Genomic DNA, 9,993 nt, shown 5'->3' on the forward strand with positions numbered 1-9,993 from the left:
GCCTTGGAGGAGATTATGTTGAGAAATAAAAAAAAAATTCTTAAAAACGTTGTTTTTCTTGGTCAGGCCGGAAACTTATCAATCCACCCTCGTAATATAAAATTACGCGAGAAAATACAACATCACACATTAAATTAATATTTTGAAGAAATTTTTTCACCAAAACCGTTTTACCACAGCCCGTTGGACAAAAATTTATAGACGTAAATGGATGTTTCTACCTTGGATCCATGTTGAAAAATAAAGAAATAACTCAGTGTAATCCCCTTTTATCTGATTTTTTTACTTTTTATCAGTGCTAATCAACGACGTTGATTAGCACTATTAAAAAATTATGCGTTACAAAACTCTATATCAGGGTACATCAATCAAGTCTTTTCATAAGGGGGCTTAGGTAACGCAGCACCATGTGGACGAGAACTTCAATGATGCAGATACATTTTCTCTACAGCAAAGGCTCCTCGGCCGGTTCTCACCGGGTGTATGGGAGTGATATAGACAGGGATTTCCCTAATCCAAGAACCTTGGCACGGCATCCAGGCGAATAAGCTAATAGGCCGGGTTGTAGCGGCCACGGAATGAGCCTATAACCTTGGCCGTCGGGATTCGGGGGCGCTGCCATAAGTTCATTTATAGCGTCCGCGGTCCGCGCCCGCCAGCCAGATCGCCCGCGCTTCCGGGTAGCGTCTTTTTGAATAAAGTTTAAAATACACACTTATCTTTGGTTTGATCTCTGATGTTGATTTTAAATAAAGTTTACTCTTAATGCTACTGCTGCTACTTTCATTACAAATATTTTATCTTATTCCTGTTGAAACTACTTTTCAATTTATGTTTTTGGTTAAAGAAATGTAATGTGGTTTACAGATTCTAAGGGTTAAACAGCAAAAAAATTTAAATACTTGAATATTTTTTAAAAATCAAAAACAATTTATAAAAGAATAATATATATTTTACACTATTTACAGAAGTTATATACAAAAATAGCCTCAGTAAAAAACCAGAGGTGGTCTGTCCTCATACGGAAAGGCCATTTGCCATAGGCCCTTTGTTGGCTGAATGTCAGGTGCCGGTGGCCGTGCCATCAGAGCCTGTGCAATTTTTATTGCCGCAGGACATGGTGGAATGCATGTAATACACATACACATACCAGTTAACTGAAATATGAAAAAGTGTTAATTATACAGTTTTATGTTTTAACAACTTATTATTCAAATATACATACATGTTCTTTCAGCTGAAGTCATAAACCCACCTTCTGATTCCAAATGCTGGTGGAGAGAGATATTTTATATATAGTTTTAAAGGTAATTTTTTACAGAAAAACAAACAAACTAATCAAGTCAAACTACTCTGAATTTTCTTTATTTTGACCCTCTTCGATATAACCGTATGGTAAGGATTCGTAATTATCGAGGAATCTTCTTTTACTATTCACCGGTTTACATGTTTTTTCTCCGTCCTAGTTACCACATCGTGAATTTTCGTTCGACGAATTGCTCTGAATGAGAATGAAATAGGAGGAGCATTGCTAACTATCATATCTCGAACGGTTTCAAAATTGAAAAGTTTTGAGTTTTTGTAATTTAGAGTTATCCCCTTAATTTTACAAACTTGGTACGATTTTCCATCTAGAGAGGTTACGTTCTATGCGTAAAATTTAGGGCTACTGAATACAAAGTATCAATATAGCTTCCCTTACCATAAACTTCCCACTCATCCGTCATCTTCCTCAGTAATCGACCCATCGGGGGATTGTACTCTGATACATTTTCATGACATATGTAAATGTATGAGTCTGTATCGTAGTACAAAACACGTCGATCTAATTGATGCAGGTACTCAAACAGCTTTAGCGTAGCTTGAGCAGTGGTGTAAGCGGCTATTAATACATTTATCATCATCATCATTTACAGGGACAATGTCATGGAGTTCCAACTCTGGACTAGTAAGCAACTCCATAAGCCGTTTACGCTACTCAACAATATTTGTTTGCGGTAAATTCTCATTTGTCCGAATTTACCTCAAAAAGAGTTGATGACAAAGTTTTGCAAAGAAACGTTAACCAGGGTTTTTTGAAATCTGTTCAGGATCTAACTCTATCCCCTCAAATTCATCATGCTCACGAAGATAATCTTGTTTTGACTCTTCGTCAACGCACTTGCTCGGCCATGCATTAACCTCCTGTTTAATTTTTAAAAAGCTGTTTATATAACCCGCGATTAGCCCACCTGTACGTGTTTGTGTATCGTATTGCGTGTCCGGATATTTCCATATCTCTGAAATATGGGTTACTCTATAATTTAACTCCATGGTTTTTTTCAACTTATCCAAAACCCAGATTCCCTCCAGCTCACACTTCGTATTTTCATGAGTTCATTCAGTTTGGCTCATAGAAGCACAAAACGCGTGACAAAGTGGGAACATGAATTTCCCATGCATTCGCACAGGTAGCACGGGATGAAATAAATGTATTGGAGGAAGCACACGGCATTTGATTAATCCGTCAATCTGATGCAAATTCATGTAATTTGGACCAGCTAGTCCTCTACACTCCTCATCGCCAACATAAATTTTCGGGTGACCTACAGGAAATTTCCTCATTTCCGAAATAAATGAATATAAAAAGAAAACATCGATATATCGGATTTTTAAATTATTTTTATTTTTATAATAGCATATTGTATTTCCTATACGTCCTCCGAAATACGCTTCAAGAGAATTTAACGCATCCTGGCGGAGTAAGGGATGATTTTCAAAATACTCGATCATACCGGGGATTTTTTTTTAATTTATCATATTTACACTCCCATATATCGGTTAGTACGTAACCGATTTTTCGAATTTTTTCAGTCGTGGCGCGAGTGTTCTCATAACGCATATCATACCATCCATATAGTAACCGTCAACTAGCGCTCCCTCTTGTGGACGGAATTCACGAGATCTTACCGCGTCTTAGATTTCCACCCCAATTTCTCATTCTACCCATAATAACCATTCAATGGCTTTCACAGACTGTTCATTTGCTCGTCTGTATCCACCATTCCGTATGATACCTATGATTTCGGGAGAAGGAAATTCTTGCTGTAGATGGTAGTGGCAAAGGACCTACACACAAATCATTCTCTGGTCTATTAAAAAAATGTGGGAATGTGCCTTTCTTTGAATGCTCACCAGTGAGACCAAATGCTTTGGGGAGACCACTAAAAGGCATTGGCATATAGTTCTATCTATCTACGAATTTACATTCCCGACCTGCATGAGCATGATTTTAGTACCATTCAATATTACTTTCGGACGGATTTTGGCACCTTCAAACTCTACTAGGTATCTAAGAATAAATTGTAGGTCAAACCCTTTTGCATTGTGTGCAATGCAAATTGTTTGACTAAACTGTTTCCCCTCGTGTGTTACGTGCTCTATAAAACTCTGTATAAGTTCATCCCCTCTGAATTCTAACAGTCTGACACCACAATATTTACAAGAATCATTCATATTTTCATTCAGTAAACAGTCACAGTCAGAGCAGACTTTCTGAACTACACAGAGATTCGTCTCATGTGTGTTTACCGAATTATCCTCAGGAAGCGTTTTCGTTTGACGTGTTTTTAAATCATAAAATACAAATCTGATTCGCTTCGGGGAATTAGAGAGGCATTCCTTGACTGGGGCCATGTAACATTCGTGGTTATAATCACGTATGCATTTACAATTTTTACAGTAAAATGTACCGCATTGATGGTCTTTAGTTTTATAAAAATTTACTACCCTCAAAATTTTGTTACAAGTCTGTAAAGCATCACACACGCTTGTTCCAGCGGAATAGGAATCTTTTACACTATGCTTGTGTAGACAACTGCTATTGAGGAAAAAGCGATTACATGAATTGCATTTAATTTTTTACTATTTCTTTACTATTTCTTCCACAGATTTGCAAGGGGGCCTTGACAAACACGAGCTACATTTATTTGTACATCGATGAGTGGCTGGATTGGCATAACTCGTATTGCATGGGATGCAAAACTCTCGGTTACGCGCGGCTGCTTTTAAACATAAAATTGGCTAAAAGTGATTCTTATTCGGATGGAACATTATATAAACATTATATCGTACCGTTTGCCCTATATCTGTAATCATCGTGGTTGCGTCATGTAGTGGTGGAGCCTTACCCATGCCAAAATTACTAAAATCAAAAGTAACTAACGCGATTCTTTCACGTTGGAGGTATTTTTTAATAATCTTCAGCTTAAATATTCCGTAACCGGATTCAGGGATCGTCACACCCGGCTTACGAACTAGCTCAGTAGCTAGTCCACGATGTAATTTTTTCTTCGATAACCTGACTCTTTCCCATTGTGTATATAACAACCCGCTGCGAATTGTACGCCGCTGTTTGTATATACATGCAGTCACAATAAAACGCGGAAGACATAGATTATCACTATTTTGGATTTTCAAAATTGACCTTCTTTTAATATCCTCGTGTGTCAGTGCCTTTCGACCAGTACCACGTATACCTTCCACTGTTTATAAAGTAATAACAAAGGAATTATCTAGTTTGAAGTCTTAATTACTTTGAACAATTTTAAAAATAAGATCCCAAAGTATATCGAAACTTAAATCACGTGCTGGGTGAAAGGACAAACCACCAGCTCCTTTAGTAGAAAAGTCCGAGTTAATTTTTATACTAACATAATCATCAAAACTGTCGATAAAATCCATCAAGTATTTAATAATAGCGGTAAATGCTTTTTTTAAATAATAGATAACATTTTCAGCCTCTGAAGGCTCCACTAACACATCGTTCAATAAGTCCCGAGACTAACAACAAAAAAACATTTTTTTTCAAAAAAAGTTCCGCATCGTTTGTGTCCGTACGACCACGTTTAAACTCAGCATACCAACGACCAATCGTTGATTTGGATGGAGAGGAGTCCGGGTAACGATTTTCAAGCAACTGCTGGGCCTCTACGGTGTTTTTATCCATTAAAAAGCAATGTTTAATCAACACGCGAAACTCGCTTTGTTCCATTTTTCAAACAAATTACAAAGTGACTTTACTCTAGCCTCGATATCTCTGCTGTTTGTGGTCCAATCGACGTGAAATTTTTACACGTTTCATGTGAAGGTTCGCACTCTAGGAAAACGTGGCTCGTTTGGTACTACTAGCACCATCTCTGGGCTAGTCTCGGGACTTATTGAACGATGTGTTAGCTGAATTGAAATTTCACGACCAGTCGTAAGGAATTTTTTAAAATAGCGAGACCTATCCCATTTAATATAAAAAAAACTCCCTCTCCTACCTGTTTGTGCACCAATAGTTTGTATATGCTGATTCAACGACTCTGGATACAAGAAATGCTGCTGATGAAACTCATTAAAAACCTGGTCTTCGATTAAGTGTCTCTGCTGCACCTGATGATCCAGTAAATTCTGGTGTTGCATCTGCTGATGCACTCGCAGTTGTGTGTGGTAAATCTCGTCCATGGCTGCACTCCGCTCATTCACCTCTATCTCGTTCTCATCGCAAGCCTCTACGTCAATCTCCTCCGTATCCTCGTCCTCACAAGTCGCAACATCAATATCCTTCCCATACGCGTCCTCGGCATCTTCATTCAACTCTTCCTCTGTTTCTTCTTCTGTTTCGGCTTCTACAAAAAATTTTGAAAAATTAAAAGAATAATTTTTAAAAGGTGTACAAACATCGTATTAAAAATAAGCACAAATTTATAAGACACAATTACATTCTTCACTGTTCTCCACTTCCATTTTAATTTCAACATGAACAGTTGTATTATGCGCCTGAACACTGTTTTCCCCCTCGTCATCTGCTGTAAAGAAAAAAATTATTCCATTAAAATTGTGATACTTGGAAAAATGGAAAACAAAACTGTGGCAAACTAAAACAAAACCATGTTTTTTAATAATAAAAAACAGTGCACAATTTTTAAAAAAATTTTGTTTGCAGAGCTATTTGGTACTTTATTATAATGAAATACCAAAACATATTTATTTACTCATAAATCAATCTTTACTGATTAAAAATGTTACCATGTAATTAAATATTTAATTTTGATTATAAATTCTGTACATTTGAGTGCATTTCAAAATTCGATTGACTACGTCATTTTTTTTTTTTTAGAAAAAATGTTTTAAAAGAACTGAGGAACTCCCGCAAAAGTGTCTAACCAAGCGGATTTCCCCCTTTCCGCAAAAATTTAAACAGTATTGTGAATGGCTAAACTGCGATACGTCACCTGGTAAAAAAATATGAACTAGAAAGAATAGGTTAGATTTTAAAGATGAAATTTAATTTACACATAAAAGTGTTTTAACGATTTTTTTTAGTTTAAAGTATTTATTGGATACTAAAAGTGAGTCTTTATCATAATAAAAGGCTTTTAGGTAAAATTTACATCTTATACAGTGAAAAAACACATTTTCAATAGAAATATTTTGCTGAATAAAAACATTATTGTGTTATTTATTGTGATTTTTTCAATAGATATTAAACTTAAATGAACTTATTTTTAAGAAAAAAATGACTTCAAAGTAAATTTTTATTAATTTATGCATAAAATATTTGATATTTAAAAAGATGGTCGAAAAGTTAGGTTAGAATTCGTATTTCACTTCCAATCACTTATTAATTATATTCTCTGCATAAACTGCCTAAAATTTGTCACTACATACATTAATGAAAGATTATTCAAGCTCACAATGCATCGAAACTTACCTTTTGTTGTTGTTGAAAATGTGTGTTTTCATTGTATAAGATGGAAATTCAATCTAAAACGCTTTGTTTTTTATGAATATTTGTTTCTTGTATTTAATCATTGTTTCACACTTTACAAAACAATAGTAAAAATACTTTTATACCAAAAATTAAAATACATCTTACAAAGTGTACCTATTCTTTCTAGTTCCAGTTTTCAGCAACAGGTGACGAAATGACCGGCCACTATTTCCAATACTTTTTAAACTTCGAAAAAATATTCAGTTTTATGTGAAAATAGTTTTCCTTTCGTAATTATATATTTTTTTAGTCTGCTTTAATTTAAATAGTCGAAAAACATATTAAAAAAGAATAGAACAACACATTCTAGTGATTTTAAGACTTTTGTTAAAATCACTAAACTGAAATTTGTCTTTTAATAATAATAACAATAATAATAATAAACTGAGGAATAAATGCAACATTTAAGAAAAGATTGTAAACCTTCTCAAACTCTGCACACTCTGCTACTTAAATCAGGTGAATATTCCCCGTTAGTGGCTTAACTCTGCTCTTCAATTTCCACAGTACTCGGCTCTGAATCGGCATCTGATTCACTGGATTCCGATGATGAAGATGCTAGGACGTGATCACTCTTGTCCATGGAATCCTCAGATAAAATCGTATCGTATTCATCGATGCGATTATTCCTGTTAAAATTTCGGGATGCACAACACAAAACAATTACACATACAAATAAAAAAATACACTACACTTCACTTTGTCAAAAATATTTTTTCTATGAATAAATTCTTACCATTTCTTTCTGCAAGAATTCTGGCATCTGCCTGCATACATTTTTTTCTAAGACACCTCTGCGTTATGCGCAGAGAATCCCTATTCTCCATAAACAATGCACACTTGGACACTTTAGTAGCACTGCATCTTTTTAATATATAATTTAATATTTTTAATAACTCGCGTTTTTCTAAGTTTTCCGACACAATTACCAGCACGGTGCGGAGTTCCTTCGAGTGTGACATCATGAAACAAAACTGACCATCTACGCGACGATCACCAGTATTTATGGAAGACGGAAATACATCCCTAATGCATTACCCACAACCATTCCTCTAAAAAACTCCAGACCCCCCTTGATATGAGTAGAATTTCCAGGAAATTGTAAAAAAAACCTGTCAAAATCGTAAAGATTTACCGAAACGACAGGTACATCTAGTCGCAACTTTGATAGTCGTTTACCATTATGGGGTTCAAAGTGGTTCGTCGTCAAGTTTTTATAACGTGACGCTGATTTCCACTTCACAATCTATTGGGTTATTCTGTATCTAGACAAAGAAACAAATTTACGACCAAGTATAAAAAATTCCCGGTACCTTTTAAACTCAAACCTTGCTGTAGGAAAGAGGGATTACGTCAATTACATGTCACTGGTTTTGGAGGGTATTGCAGACAGGATATAGAAAAAGAGTTACAACCAATGTTTCACTGGACAAACGTAGAAATTGACATCGCAAAACCTGACATCTTACAAGGGTCTACGCGAAAAAAAATGGTTATGGTGTAATCCGATTGACACGCAAGATTCTTCGAAAAAAAGGTTTTCCTTCCAGTACACGTGTTCTTAGCTTTAAATCTCATTTTGAAGTATGAACTTCTGAAACTTTTAAATATTAGTTACGGGTACTATATTTTACCAGCAAGATCTTCGATTTTTTAATTTATGACTGGCACCTGCGCTTTTGAAGAAAACTTTTTTTCATCGTAGACATGCTTGATTATTTATTACATTTTAAAATATAATCTTCCCTTAAAAAGTACATAAATTTACCCTTTCAGTGACAGTTCAACTGACCCTTTTCGCTTAAGAAGAGCGAACTCAGGTACTTTACAAGGAATTTAGAAACCTTTTCAAAATTGATAGGTTTTCCCGGAATAAATAAACTTCAAAGAGCACTCTATTTTTTTTAATGATTTTTGTGAGAATTTTTAAAATTTTCCCACGATAATTCTTCCGACCAGTGGGAAAAACCGGTTTATCCGGTATGAGTCATCGTCACATATGGTGGGGAGAAACAAAGGTCCAAGGATGTATAAAAGCGGGTGGGAGCTCTACTCAGCATTCAGTCTAGTTTCAATCCTGAGACCATACACGATACCATGTCTGACAACAAAACACTCAACGCTGCTACTACCGATATCCACGTCGCTGCAGTTATGGATTCATATACAGTCCCAATGGACACAGCAGTTGTACGATCTGCCTTGACACCGTTTACCTGTCGTACCTGTTGCCGAGGTTGCACGCTAGCCTGTTAATGGTTTACTAATGGCTTCACTTTACTCTATGAATAACTCCTGCACAAAGCAACTTTTCACGAGACTTGAGTTGCAGCCGAGTGGGAACCTCGTACCCGTCATAAAACTGGTCAACTCGACTTTGAAGGGCATTTATCTCGACTCGGCATCTTGGGCATGCTTGTTAAATAACATGGATTATATATCAGACTTCTTCGAGGCGGGTTACGGTGTCACGAAAACTGTGGAATTGGGGAAATTCAGCATTGTTTTCACCACTTCCAATGGCTGCAGGGCGATAGTCTTTGACATTTCTGGAGATAAAGATAAACCCACCATGGGGGATAGTGAAAAAAAGGACCAAGGAATACAGATCGACTATAGTGATGCAGAAAACTACTTTTGATGGACTATATTTAGCATAGTTCATCGTTTAGATGAAGACGTATTTTGAAGGGTTGGAGAATTTCTACTATACTGAAGGTAAAAATATTATAAAACATCGTTCGTCGAAGTGGATTGAATCGGGGGGAGAATATACTTAAAAATTTGAGTTACGTGACTTTTCAGCTAATGGGAGGGCTTTGGAGTGCAATAACAAAACAAATAAAAGCAACGAGAGTTTCGACCCGGGCCCTCAACTAAGCCACAGCAAAAGTGGGACGGCTCCTCAGGAGTCATCCTACCAGAAGCGATGAAGATCATTTAAACCAGTGACAAAAACCAAGTCACCCCAGTTAACGAAAAGATTAGTGGGCTCTCTGTAACGAGAAAAACCTGTAGTGTACCCAGAAATTAATAGCCCACAAAGCGCGTATAACGAAAACCAATCAAGGCTTCTCATAAGGGGCCTTAGATAACGCAGCACCATGTGGAGCCACTCCTTTTGCTTGGTCGTCGTGCAAAAGGATAAAAGACTCGAAGAGACGTCCCTGATTAGTCTATTAATGGACGGGACGACG

The sequence above is a fragment of the Belonocnema kinseyi genome, chromosome 5 (assembly GCF_010883055.1).
Source record: "Belonocnema kinseyi isolate 2016_QV_RU_SX_M_011 chromosome 5, B_treatae_v1, whole genome shotgun sequence".
Taxonomy (NCBI): Eukaryota; Metazoa; Arthropoda; class Insecta; order Hymenoptera; family Cynipidae; genus Belonocnema; species Belonocnema kinseyi.